Source organism: Phasianus colchicus, chromosome 1 (genome assembly GCF_987193195.1).
Source record: "Phasianus colchicus chromosome 1, bPhaCol1.hap1.1, whole genome shotgun sequence".
Lineage (NCBI taxonomy): Eukaryota > Metazoa > Chordata > Aves > Galliformes > Phasianidae > Phasianus > Phasianus colchicus.
Genome location: NC_143436.1, coordinates 108,030,219 through 108,043,360, shown reverse-complemented (window position 1 = coordinate 108,043,360; position 13,142 = coordinate 108,030,219). Strand labels below are relative to the sequence as shown.

General features: G+C 41.5%; 1 long non-coding RNA gene across 1 annotated transcript; it reads right to left on the bottom strand.

The window, feature by feature from the left end:
- Positions 1-835: 835 nt before the first annotated feature.
- Positions 836-1,984, bottom strand: LOC149919937 (uncharacterized). The gene is made up of 2 exons (XR_016467351.1): positions 1,589-1,984; positions 836-1,042 (listed from the first exon to the last, which is right to left on the bottom strand). It is a non-coding gene; the product is annotated as an uncharacterized LOC149919937 (long non-coding RNA).
- Between the last annotated feature and the right edge of the window lie 11,158 nt (positions 1,985-13,142).

Sequence of the window (13,142 nt, the reverse complement as noted above, 5' to 3'; positions counted from 1 at the left end):
TCAAAGCCCGTAGTCCCACCTTTGCAGCCCAGATCATGCACTTGATTACACTGGTGCTACTTTAAGCACTAGGTCTGTGATCATTTGCAGCCTTGCTCACTCAGCCCTTCTCCTGCACGTACAGAATGATCAGCAAATGAGCAAAGCAATGGAGAATCAGACTGCAAGAGGTGTTGAAGCTACTGGTATAGCTGTCATGTGTTTCAATGCAGTGTTTCTCACTCCTTCTTGGACATATTCAAGAATCAAGAACAAATCAGACATGACCAACTGCTACAGCCCTGCATCCATGGCCCAAGACTACCCTTTACAGAGCAGCTTAATAGGGTAGAGTGAGAGAGTAAGGATAACTTGAGAAATATTTCTGGAAATACTGCCTCAGTATGTTTGTTTGGCAGTTCATTGATTCAAAATCTGAGGAGCTTTTCTAAGTCATAGGCAAAGCCTTCCCTTTAAGAGAATCCACAAACTCAGTTAGAGTAAACTTGTCATTGCACTTCAAAAGCCCAAATTACATTGAAGGTCAAGAACTGCACATGTGAAACTTAACTGGAACCTTTGCCAAAGATTTGCAGAATTACTATGCGCATCAGCTGTTGGTGATAGCCTCTCTCAGATTGGATTTTGACCAGGTTACTCAGAAGAAAGTAGAGCTGGGATCTCAGGGAGTCATTGGGATTTAAGTGGTCACTTGGGCTTTCCCTGCCACAGCACTATGCTTAACCTGTTCCTGATAGATATCTGATCAAACTGTACTAAAATGTTCCACAGCTCAGACAAATCTATGTAGAAAAATATACAGAACAGCGTATCTCCTTTCTTCCTTTCTTCCATCTTTATTGCTTTGTAAAGAAATACGTTTTCTTCTCTATCAGGACTTTTGTTTGTAAAACATCCTCATATCCAGCCAACGTGAAGTTTGACAAAGTAATTAAAGCAGACAAACATCCAGTAGACTTTGAAACACTATCATGTACAGAAATGGCCTGAAGGGAATCTGGCTTTTCTGGCTTCTTCTGTGATGTCTGTGTAGGTAATAGATCTGAAAAAGAAGACATTTATTACACTATTTTAAATAAATTATTGCTATGTGAATCTCTAAGCCTTTTCCAGTGAGTGACATGTAGCTAAGCTGCTGCATAGAACATGCAAGTTCATTTTTCCTGGCCAACTTTTACAGTCTGTCAGCAGACTGTTCATATCTGTTGTTGTTTTGTAACTAACTCTCTTTATGGGTTGCACAGTTGTCTGAAAAGTAAGCAAGGGCATAAAGAGCATTTTGAAATCAGCAAAATAAGTCTTGCTACATTTGTAGCATGACTTAACATAGGAAAGTTCAGATAAATCATTATGGTCAAAGCTGTTGGACTTGCCACTGTTACTAAAGTTGCCTATACTCTCGCATCAACAGTACTATTCCTATACTCCTAAAACCTGAGATACTCCCAGTCTTCAAAACATGGATCTTCCCAACACTTTCTAGGTGATGAAAAGATGCTCACTTTTGTAATAGGGAAACTGAGGTACAAAGGACCTGAATCCTAAGTCATTAGAATCACACTGTTCTACAAGCTTGTATGTGACTTACTGATATTCTGCATTTAATGTGTCCCATCTATTCTTGATACCAGCGTCATACTTTTCTTTGACAGACTCTGGGCATTTTTTTCTGCTTGATGTCAATCAGTAGTATGGATAAGAGGACTCATAGGATGTGTGGAGACTGCTATGTACAGTGTTCCCCTAGGCTTTCTCTCCTAGATCTTCAGTTTGGATCTCCCAAAGCCAGTCCAAAAGATACTCTTGCAGGTCAAATGAAAAGCCAGTACAGAAATGTTTGAGCATAATTTCTGTTGAAAATTTCACTTCTATCTTCAGACAGGTAGAAGATCCAGAGAACTGTACCAACTGCAGGCTGGAAGACATTTCTAAAATGATGACAAAAAAGTGAGTGGTTATTGTCACTATAGATTCACAAAGGAGAAAGAAGCTTGACAAACCTGGCAGCCTTTCATGATGATTTGAGTAGCTTGTTGGATGGGAACATGACAGTGAACATAATTTAACTGGACTTTGGCAGAGCTTTTAGAACAATGTCCAGTAACATCCTCATAGATAAACTGATAAATATGGCCTAGGTAATGGACAATGAGATAGTTTGAAAGCTGGCTGAGTAAGTAGTCTCAAGGGGTTGTCACTAGTGGCACAGAGTCCAGCAGAAGATGAGTCAATAGTGCTGTACCTCAGGATAGAACACTGAGAAAAATACTGCTTAAACTCTTCATTAATGATCCGGATGATGGGGCAGGGTGCACCCTCAGCAAGTTTACAGACAATATAAAACCAAGAGGAGTGACTAATATACCATATGGTTGTGCTGTTTTTCAGAGAGTCCTGAACTATTTGGACTTTAAAAAATGTGTGGCAGAAAGGTCTCACACTCACGGAGAAACAACTACATGTACCAGTAAGGTCTGGGTGCCAACCAGCTGGAAAGCAGCTTTGCAGAAAGGGAACTATTGGTCCTGGTGGACACCAAATTGAACATGAGCCAGCATTTGTGAGCACTTCTTTTCCAAGAGAATCCTGGGCTACATCAGGCAGTGTTGCCAGCAGGTTGATAAAGGTGATCTTTCCTCTCTCCTCCGCCCTGGTAAGGTCACAGCTGGAGTATGGTGTTCAGTTCTGAGCTCTCCAGTTCAAGAGCAACATGGACATAGTGAAGAGAGACCAGTGAAAGGCTACAAACATGCTTAAGGACTGTAACATTCCACATAAAAAGAGAGGCTGTTCTGCCTTTAGTAGAGAATGCTTAGGGGGATTTTACCTGTATACATGAAAGGAACATATAAGACATAACTGGGCTCTTTTCAGTGACAAGACAAGAGGCAAAAGGCAGAAATACCCTATATTTTATGTTAACCTTTTTTTTTTTTTTTTTTAAACTGTAAATACAGGCAAACACTGGAACTGCATGCCAAAAGAGCCATATCCACATGTGGAGATGTTCAAAAGAGCAACGTTCTAGTTGAGCTGTTCTAAGTGATATCCTTTATTTATCGCCTTTATGGGGATTAGAGAATCTTCTACCCAGACTCAGTGATTCTGTGATTCTGTGAGACCACACATACACCATAATGCTGACACGAACACTAAAACAAAGTATAAAATACTGTAGTGTTCAACATACAAATAAGAGCTCAGCATTCTAGATTTGACTCCCAACAAAATGCCTGGGAGAACAAAGTCAGACTGGGATCCACAGAGATCAGTGTATTGCCATTCTCACACTGCCATCCTGTAGGCATGTCCTGGATCTCTGGCTGGAGAGAATTCTTCTGCAAGATGATGTCCTGCAAAGCAAAAATAAATGTTGAGATTCACTGAGTGAAGAAGAGATAGCAAGAAACTTCATGTTTCCTTATGGTAAGGCCACTACTTTGGCAAGGGAGAGCCGTGAGTTTAGTTCTTGCAGTAAGGATGGATGTACAGTGTAGAAGTAGTCTGGGAATAGAACTGAAGCATCCTTTTGTCAAGTGAGTGCATTTATTGCTGGATTCTCAATTTGCAGCTACAGCTTTGGATGTCCAAATGGCTCAGCTCTAATAAGAAGGGCACAGACAGATCCTTTCTCTTCTCAAAGCCCATCATTTTAGTTGGAATTTTTTTCTGGGAAAGAGGCATACGTTTAAACCTTCACAGATGAGATGAGCACTAAGTCCAGATCTCTCCCTCTCCAGAGGAGTGCTTTAGCTGCACTGAAGCAGAACCACTTCTGCCTTTTCAAAAGAAAGCTGCAGTGGTTGCTGTGTTTTTCACCACACTCCTTTTCTTTGTTGATATATTCTGAGGATGCCAGAGGATGCCTCAGAAAGTCCAGGTCTGAGATCTGGTATGAGCTGAAGCATATGACAGAGGCAATGAGCCCTACAGAGAGATAGCAGGCTAAGTTGTGTGCTGTAGGTGCATTAAAATGTGATGGACAAAGAGCTTGGGAGGTGGCACATACCTGACATGAGAAACCTGCACTCCCTGTTCAAGGGTCCCTGCCTCCTTGGTGACTTGATCAGCTTGCATGTGGTCACATTTGTGCCTAATAGTACAACTCCAGCAAATCATCATTTTTTACCTCTGTAAACCACCCCAGATGGCCACATGAACATTATACATCAAAATCTCAGAAGGTATTTGTTTTAGGTTTGTTTTTTGTTTTTCTTTTCTTTTTTCACAGCTGCATATAGATCCTATAGAAGAGAAGCCATGGGACAAAGTAATGGTTAATTTCAGATTTGAGGCAGATAGCATTGTTTTATACATCTGGAAGATGTTCACATATCCCCATTCTCTACCCAGGTTCTTTGGTTTTATCAGGAACAAGCCCATCAAATTCTGCTTGCAGTGCTTTTTATCCCCTTTATTATTCCTCAGTTCTAACCCACAAGACATTTCAAACATTAGAAATGGTTCAGTGCATAATGGTTTTCAGAAACATGCAGTATCTCTGTCTAAATGAGAAAAATAAATATCTAGGGAGCTTTTGCACATGTCAACAGTACTCAGTGAAGCAATATGTGTAGGCAGCGCTGGAAACAGTGACAAAGTGAGTATCTGTGCATAACTTGGTAATAATATCATCACCGTCTAGACAACTCAACAATTAGCATCCAGACATACCGAAGCCTTCTTTAAGAAGTCTCCAACAATAAAAAAAAAAAATGCCTCCATGGGGAAGAAAGCCACAGATCTCTCTTTGCTACATTGCACATGTACATTTAATTTTGATTTCATTTAAAAAGTTGCTTTCTAAGATATGCCGTTTTTCTCAAGGCCACTCCTGTGTGCCTGTTGGCAAAAACTACAATTGATGAAGATCTTCCTGTTAAAACATCTGTTTTAATATTCTCTGAGTATAGCAGTTGCTAGGCAAAAATGTTTGATATGGCAATTCCCATGCACTTCCTGGTCTGCTTCTCTTTTATTATTTACTTTGAAAAACATTCTTTTCAAAATATATCAATATATTCAGGAAAAAGAAAGGCTTTCTGCACAAGCATATGACTTCCAGCGGGGTATCTTTAAAGGACTTACTCCAAGACTCGACTCTTCTGTAACAGGCCCAAGTCTGTTCTCACATTCTAATTCTTTTTCTGTACACTGAAAACAGCGAATTACACTGGGACAAATCCAAGGTAAAGGCAGAATTATATCCTCTGAATTTCTTATGCAGGAGTTTCATTGCTTATACTGTAGATTTTTTCCCAGAAGGGTGCAGGCAGATATGACATTGGGTCTTCCTTATTTGGAGGGCTAACATACAAGGCATGCAGGAAATTCCACAGAACTCCTATTATTCCATGCGAAGACAGGGATTGTACGTATCTCCCATTCTCCTTGTGGCTTTGTCTCCTTGAGGACCATACTGATTGCGGTCATTAGGAACCCTCTGTCTATAGGGCACAGTTCTGGCTGCAGGCACCATGAACCCTCTTTGAAGGTATTGGGTACCATGGCTGTAGTGTGGAAAAAATCATGCTGCCCCAGAATGCAGTGAGGAGTCCCCATTTCACACTGAAAGCAGTGAATATTTGTGTGTATGACTGCTAATGATATTAGCAGCACCTTCATTGCAGCAACTGGTAGAGATGAATGACTAAAGCATGTTTTTATTCAGTGGTCAAAAGCCAAAGAAAACACAAATTATTTCAGTCATCACTACCTTCGTATCCCACACAAGCTGAACTATGTTGGGAAACAGAGCCCTGAGGTACCTTTGAGTCCCTTGGAGGGCTGCAGGCCAGCAGCAGAGTTGGATTTTAATTGTATTCATTGCCTTGAGGGCCAGCTCCAAAGCCATGAATGCTCATACCGTGAATCATGCTCTGCTGTTGTTCTGAGAGCATCTGATGACTTGACAGCTACATTACTCAGTGAGCAATATGAGCAATAGCCCAAAGATACAGAAAGAGCATCAGAACATGGCAGGAAAGTAATAGAAAGATATGTTCAAGACATTCAATGTTTAGCGCTTCCCACGCTGACATAAAAAGGGAGCAGGGTGAAAAGGTTCAGACTAAACCAACAGTAGTTGGCTCTGCAGTTTCTGGAACACGGAGAAATCACGTGAAGCCTTTTTTTAAGTCTGTCAGCATAAACTCTTTGTTCTTAGTACTGTCAGAGTGGACAGAGCCTAAAAAATATGACTTTTCCTTGGGTAGATCAGTCAGACTGAAACATCCTTGGAAATGTTATACTCATGAAATCAGGAGGGTCAATAGTTGAGCTAAGTATGTCTAAGGATCACTTATGACTAGGATCAAAAACATGCAAATGCAACTCCCACCCAAAGGTCTGTGGATGACATGAACATTTTGTTGAAATGTCTTTCCCCACCCTGTGGTAAGGGAAAACATCTCCGTCAATCTTTCAAAGGCTCAGCCTTGGGAGGGGATGGGACTCACCAGCATTTCCCATGCCCCAGCCTGAAACCAAGCTTAGGTATGAATAACCAAATATAGCACAGCAAAAGGACGCTCATCTTCCCACCTGTTTCAGTCCTCTGAGGAAAAGTAGTCAATGACAGGCTTGGATGGATGGTAAAATGTGTGTGTGTGTGTATGTGTGCTGCTGATTACCTTTTCTGCAAATGCAGTGACACAGAACAAAATCTCCTCTAGCTTCTCTTAACATTCAGGATTTTTTCCTCACTGCCCAGGAAGCCATGGGCCATAAGTTTCTGTGAGCATCTTGCAGTGGAAGCTCAACCCAGACCACACTAACAGTTATCCCCAGGGTAGAATCAGCAACTGGAAGTGGTCCAGGAACAGTTACCCACTGCTTTCTGCTTTCCCATTCAGAGTGCAAGTCTACAGGAAGAGACTCTTTAAGTTCTCATTATTTGCTCACTCACTGTTTTGTTTTCTCAGAGGGTGTCCTTTGATATGCTGCAACATATTCCTGTCATAACATACTTCCATGTCACGAGAGAAACAGTTTTGCATGCCATTAATGCACACAGAATGGGAAATATTTTGTCCGAGCTTCATTTTTATTATGGTTTGCTTACGCTTTAATATGTACGTCAGTTCTCACAATACATTGCTTTTTCTGCTCCTCAATTACAGCCAGAAATGTAGCCTACAAAATGTAATGCAGATATTGCAGAGAAAACAGCTACTGTCTTACAAAAGCCCCTTTTCCCTCTCCATTGGGTTGTGATATCCTGTGCTGCATTGTGCTACGCAAGCTGGTGGGCTGCTGTACGTCAGGGTCTGTTTCTGCCCCCTCATTCCCACTATGTGCTTATTCAAAAGCTTCCTTATGGTTGGACATTCTTTTAAAAATCAGCTCAAACTTCACTCCTGTGAACTCCTGTGTTCAGTGGTGCTCTGAAAATGAAGGCATTATTTATTACAGGTTAGGAAGAGGTTATCTGTGTGCCTCATTAACCTGATGAACTTCACTTACCTGAGTTGCTCGTGTAATGAAGTGAAGTTAGTCTATAATCCTTATTAGTTAGGGGAGCTTCCGGTTGAATATTAGGAAAAAATTCTTGTCAGATCAAGTTATGAGGCAGTGGCACAGGCTGCCCACAGAGGTGGTGGAGTCACTGTCCCTGGAGGTGTTCAAGAGCCTTGTGGATGTGGCACTGAGGGATGTGGTCAGTGGGCGTGGTGGGGGTGGGCTGATGGTTAGACTAGGTGGTCTTAGTGGTCTTTTCAACCTTACTGATTCTATGTTTCTATGATTCTTATCTCAGGAAATTCCCTAGGATCCAAAATGCCAATTTCTCTGAGGTGCTTTAGGATACGTGGGAGAAGAGCAAATTCCAAGAGCAGTTGTCATCGTGTCCCATTTCAGAGAGTGAAAAAGTTGAAGCAAAAAGCAGTGAGACTGTGTGTCTAACTGGGACAGCAGATAAGAAAAGCCCTCCATGGCAGTGCTGTCAAAGCAGTCCTGGAATGCTTTCTCTGCTGTCAGAAGAAGCATGTGTCTTGGCCCCTGATCTGAAGTCTTTTAAGGGAAATGCTCTAGTCTGGAAAATTATTATACTGCTTCACAGACATACTTGTGAAATAAGAACATCACCACATAGAACATTATTTCATCTCTGCATACCTTCATACTTTCTCTCTGGACCATTCGGGAAATCCTTTGGACAATTCAGAAGTATCTGAGGACCCCAAAGGATGGCAGGGAGGCAGAGGGGAGCATCACTTTCTAACTCAGAGCAAAAAACAGTGGCCCTGTTCCAGACAACACATTGGCTTTAAGAAAAGAAGGAAGGAGAGCCTCAGTTTTAGCCTCTTCCCCTCTCCTGGGTGAAGAGTGACCAGCTGTTGCATTCTCAGTCTTCAGGGAGTGCAGTGCATGTTTAATTCATCATGGGGCTGCTTCCCCAGGAGATTAGACAGAGAGGAGGGAGGGGAACAGTGAAGCAACTCCCTGGCCAAGTTCTCAAACAATCGAAGCACAAAGACTTCCTTGAAAAGCTCCTCATTACAAAGCTTTTTGAAACTTAGCTTGTTCATGTGAGTAAAAGATGGAAAACTCCTTACTGATTCTTTCAGTGCAGCTTGCAAAAAAAAAAAAAAAAAAAAAAAAAAAAAAAAAAGCCCCCTCATAACTGACTCATGTTCCTTTAAGAGGGGTTTCCTATCAAATCCCTTGTGAGTGTGGCTGCTGAAGGCAGCAGATTCCAACAAAACTTCTTTCACCAATGGACACAATTCATCCTATTAAAAAAAATAACACTGGCTGTCCTGACTGTGTAGGTGGGTGAGAAAATGTTAACAGCTGTGCTCATGAATCTGTGCTGGAGGAGCAAGCTGCCAAAAATACTTGTACTGTGAACAACTGTTCTAAATTTGGTTACCTGCTTTATGTTGTTCAGTAGCCAGGCTCACTTCTTGCTCTTATCCTACTAGATACATAAAGCACAAAGGCACACTCTTTTCTATCAGATCAAAGGCAGATGATTCTGCAAGTTGTCATCAGAAAACTGGGGAATGACATTGTTTGCTATGCAAATCAGGTATTTTGACAAATGAGGAGGAAGCAACTCATTTGGTGCTCAGAGAGGTACAGATGGCAGACCTGCAGGAGAGATGAGCCCAAGGGTGACAGGACCTGCCACCTGGTCACACTGGCTCTAATGTGTTTTTGATGTTGGAGGTGGATGCTTGTCCCCTGCCCACACTGGAAGGTGGCAGAGAGTACCATGTGGTTTGTAACCAGGACCTCCTCTGCAGCAGGGATGGTCTGGTGCTGGGGTGCATGCACAATGCCCCATAACCTCGGTCCTCATCTTCAGCTGGCATCTTCTCATATTGCTCTTGTGCCAATGTGCAGTGCTGCCAGTGCTGAGCTTACTGTGAAACATAACTTTTTCTCTATTTAAAAAAATGTACTTTGCCACTGAGACATAATAATTGCTTTCGCTTATGGACCTTTACAGGCTTTTTCTTTTTCTTTTTTTTTTTTTTTAATCTAGCCTGCAATTTTCCGGATGAAATGTTTTGCTCTCAATTAACTGTAGATGCAATTTAATGAGTAGGCCAAACGGTGATAGTTAGGCACATAACTAACATATGGAATGTGCAGTATTAGTGGCTTAGTTAAGACCCTTCAATTAAAATGAGGTCACTGAGTCCTCCTTTCTCTCTTTGTGCAGATGATATATGTTTAATACTGAACACTTGCTGATATGTTATTAGGACCACATAAGCCGTCTTTTAAGTACCAGGGAAATTGTGGCTTTGATGTGTCAGGCACCTAATGAAGATGAAATTCAGACCAGGAGCCATATCATGTCAGAGTGCAGAAAAGATCTTTCTGCAAGCTTTGCTCAGTCTTTCATATGAAGCTCATTCATTGCTTCAGTAAATACCCCTGTCAGTAACCTCTCCTTCTAGGAAAGCTGCAGAAGGTGCACTTTAAGGAGCACTAGATTATTTTTCAGATACTCCAGTGACTGTTTGCAGGACCCTTTGAGCATTGCTCACCCCTCCATAACACCTCTTGGGGAATGGAACGCTGTTGGCACATTTCTCAAACGAAATCTGGAACTGTTTGTCCAAATTCCACAGCACTCTTGGCCAGTGATTGGTAGCTAACTAGAGACCCAATTAGTCCAGCTTGGCAAACACTGTTTTCCCCACCTAATGTTATTCTCTCTTTCCAGAGACATGACATTTTTCCAGTCCCTGAAGCACAGCAGAGCGGGCAGGAATTGACCTCACCTCCCCAGCTGTCTGGAAGGTAGGTGCCTCCCTCCAAACTTGCCATCCAGGCTCCCTCTGTTGTTGTCAGATAGAAATAAACAAGTGCAACTTGATTTACCTGTCAGGAGAACTAATCCAGGTTGGGGCAAGCTGTCCCTCGGTAGAGTTTTTCCCTTCCTGTCGTTCTCCAGAAACCCAGGCCAAACATGCAGCTTTTAATGTGAGGTCAGACGTAGGCCACAGTGATGTGTACCAGCACATGTTGCAGATAGCTGCAGATCAGCGGGGCAAAGAGACCTTCCTGTTGCAACAGCATGGAGTTACTCAAGCTGATGGTGGATCTGCTGGGTTCCTGCTTTGTACTGATAGTTCAGACCAGGAAGCTGCATCTCTGATCCCAGAAGCAGGAGGCAATGAATCTCGTGGTATCTTCATGAGATCAGTGACATTTTGCTTGCAGCTTCACAGCTATTAGTCACTTGTGGCAGGGTCGGAAGTGTGCGTGTGTGCAGGAGGGGCAAGAAGAAAGTACAAGCATCCTTCAGTAAGTTATTATTGTACTCAACAGTCTCAGACTTGTACAGCCTTATCAGTCAATGAGATAGCCATATCAACCCAATAGCCATCCTGCTTCTGATTTCATTAACACCAGTGTGCCTTGTGAAAAACTCCAACATAGGCAGATCTGTGCCATACTGATGCTGGGGTTCATAAAAACCATGCAATACGCACAAAGAAAACAACATTGACATTGGTGCAATTTGCCAAGATCTGCAGCAGCACCAAATAGACAAGCAGCTACACCTGTGTGGTGTATGCTATGCCTGGGTGCAATGGTTTGGGATCTCCAGACATCTTCAGCTCTGTCTGAGCTGTGCTTTGTTCACCTTTCAGGACTGGAGGAATAATGGCTCAGTGTTGTGTTTACCTCTCACGGCTTTTTAAACCTCAGCACTGAGGCTGATCAAATTTACACTTCTATGCCTTCTACTTTAAAGAGATGTTCCAGCACCTAGGGATGCCACGTGTATTTTCTGTATCCCAGCCATGTTCTAGCAAGCAAAATCTCTTAGAAAGTGCCTAGAATGAGCCTTGGCATGCCTTCACATTGAGACAAACTCTCACCCCACTCCTGCAGCTGTCTTTTGGACCACTTTGCCCTGCTCTATTAGTAAAAGTCTGGCCTGGAAATGCAACCTCCGTGTTAGATCTGTGCAAGAAAACCTATGTTATGGATGTATATGTAGGGCAGCAGACAAGTTGTCTCTTTCTTAATCCAATGTCTGTAAGTTCAACATCAAATGAAAATAACTGGCAAGAAGACAATCTGATACACACATACACATATATGTGTTTTTGCCTGCAAGTTACAGGAGAGGAGAAAGTTCACCCTGCTGATAATGTAGAGGGAAAGTCTGTGCACTTGGATTTGGGGATGGCAGAAAGACACAAGGAGGCTGTGAGAAATATTGGTCAGTGGGTGAATTTCTTTCGTACTTATACTGGCTCTTAGACAAGAAGGAGATTCTTTAAATATCATATCAGAGTACTGCAGATAGTTTTGCAAGTGCAGAAAGTATCCAGCACTCCTAGCAATGGGCAGATTGCCAAATTTTTAAATAAAATCAATGGATTCTATGACAAATAGTGAAAAACTAGGATTTTTTAAATTATAATTTTCTGTTGCCTGTGCCTCCCTCCTTTTCCAATGGAACGTTAGGAACTGCAGGAGCTACTAAGTCTCCATCCTTAGATAAACAGCAGGCAAAGGCCAAAGTTGCCTATGCTAACTTTAGAAATACTCTTCTTCCAACTGAGGGAAAGTATTTTGGTGTGCAGAAATCCACTATGTAAAACTTTGGTTTTATGAGCTTAACACTCTGTCAAGATCCAATAAGAAAGTCATGCTACTATTATCTATACATAATGGATTACGTGGGAGGATGAAAAAAAGGCTTGAAAAGGTAAATGCAGATAAACATTTAGATTCTTACATGTCAGAATGTGGCAGCTTCTCTCTTCTGCCATGCTCATAAAAAAATGTGTTATTACTCTCATCATTTAACTTGTTAAACTATTTATATTCACCACACAGGCATTGTCTTCTTTGGTCTTTAATTGATCCTTAACCTCAAAGGAAATAAAATGAAAAGAAGGAAAAAATAAAAAGGAAAATAAACCTTTTTTGCACAAGATTTTCTTGGAGGGAGGACTTGTCTGGCCACTTTAATTCCTCATGCAGGGTAAGAAACTCTAAAGCTCCCTTGATAAGGAAGGGAACATAGGAAAGGGGGGAAAACAAGTAAGAACAGAAAAAAAAAGAAAAAAAGAATTTGATTTTAATTCAAGCACAAATATCCACAACTGAAATTGTGCTTCCACCTCAGCAACCCTTTTATGGGATCTTGGATGCTTAGGGATGTTTGTGTAATTGCTTCTTGTAAATGATCTTCTAGTCTGCAACACTTTACAGTAAACCACTTTCCTTTGCCATCTGTTATCCAGTTGTTTTAACTGGGTTTCCAGTTATTTGTATCAGTCATTTACAAGAACCTTTTTAACCTCCATAAAATGAAATAATTGAAGCCTATCTTCTTGACTCCTTTAGCATATAGTTGACATGTGCTTTAAAACTGAGGGACGGAGGGTTAAAATTCAGCATATAAGAAGCAGTAATTTGTAAAGCAGCACTGAACAAACCAGCATTGCCAAAAATTCTTCTTCCTGAAAGCTCTTAGTGTATATGTTTAATTGGAGAAAGTAATTTCGGGGACCCAGTGACAATTTTTCATCTCTAGGCCACTTTTTGAATGATTGCCACAACCAGCCACTGGCCAGTCAATATAAATGAATTTAGTGACTAAAAATATGGTTTGTCAAACAGAGAAGTGTGTTCCAGAAAATTGTGCTCATTGTTGTCTG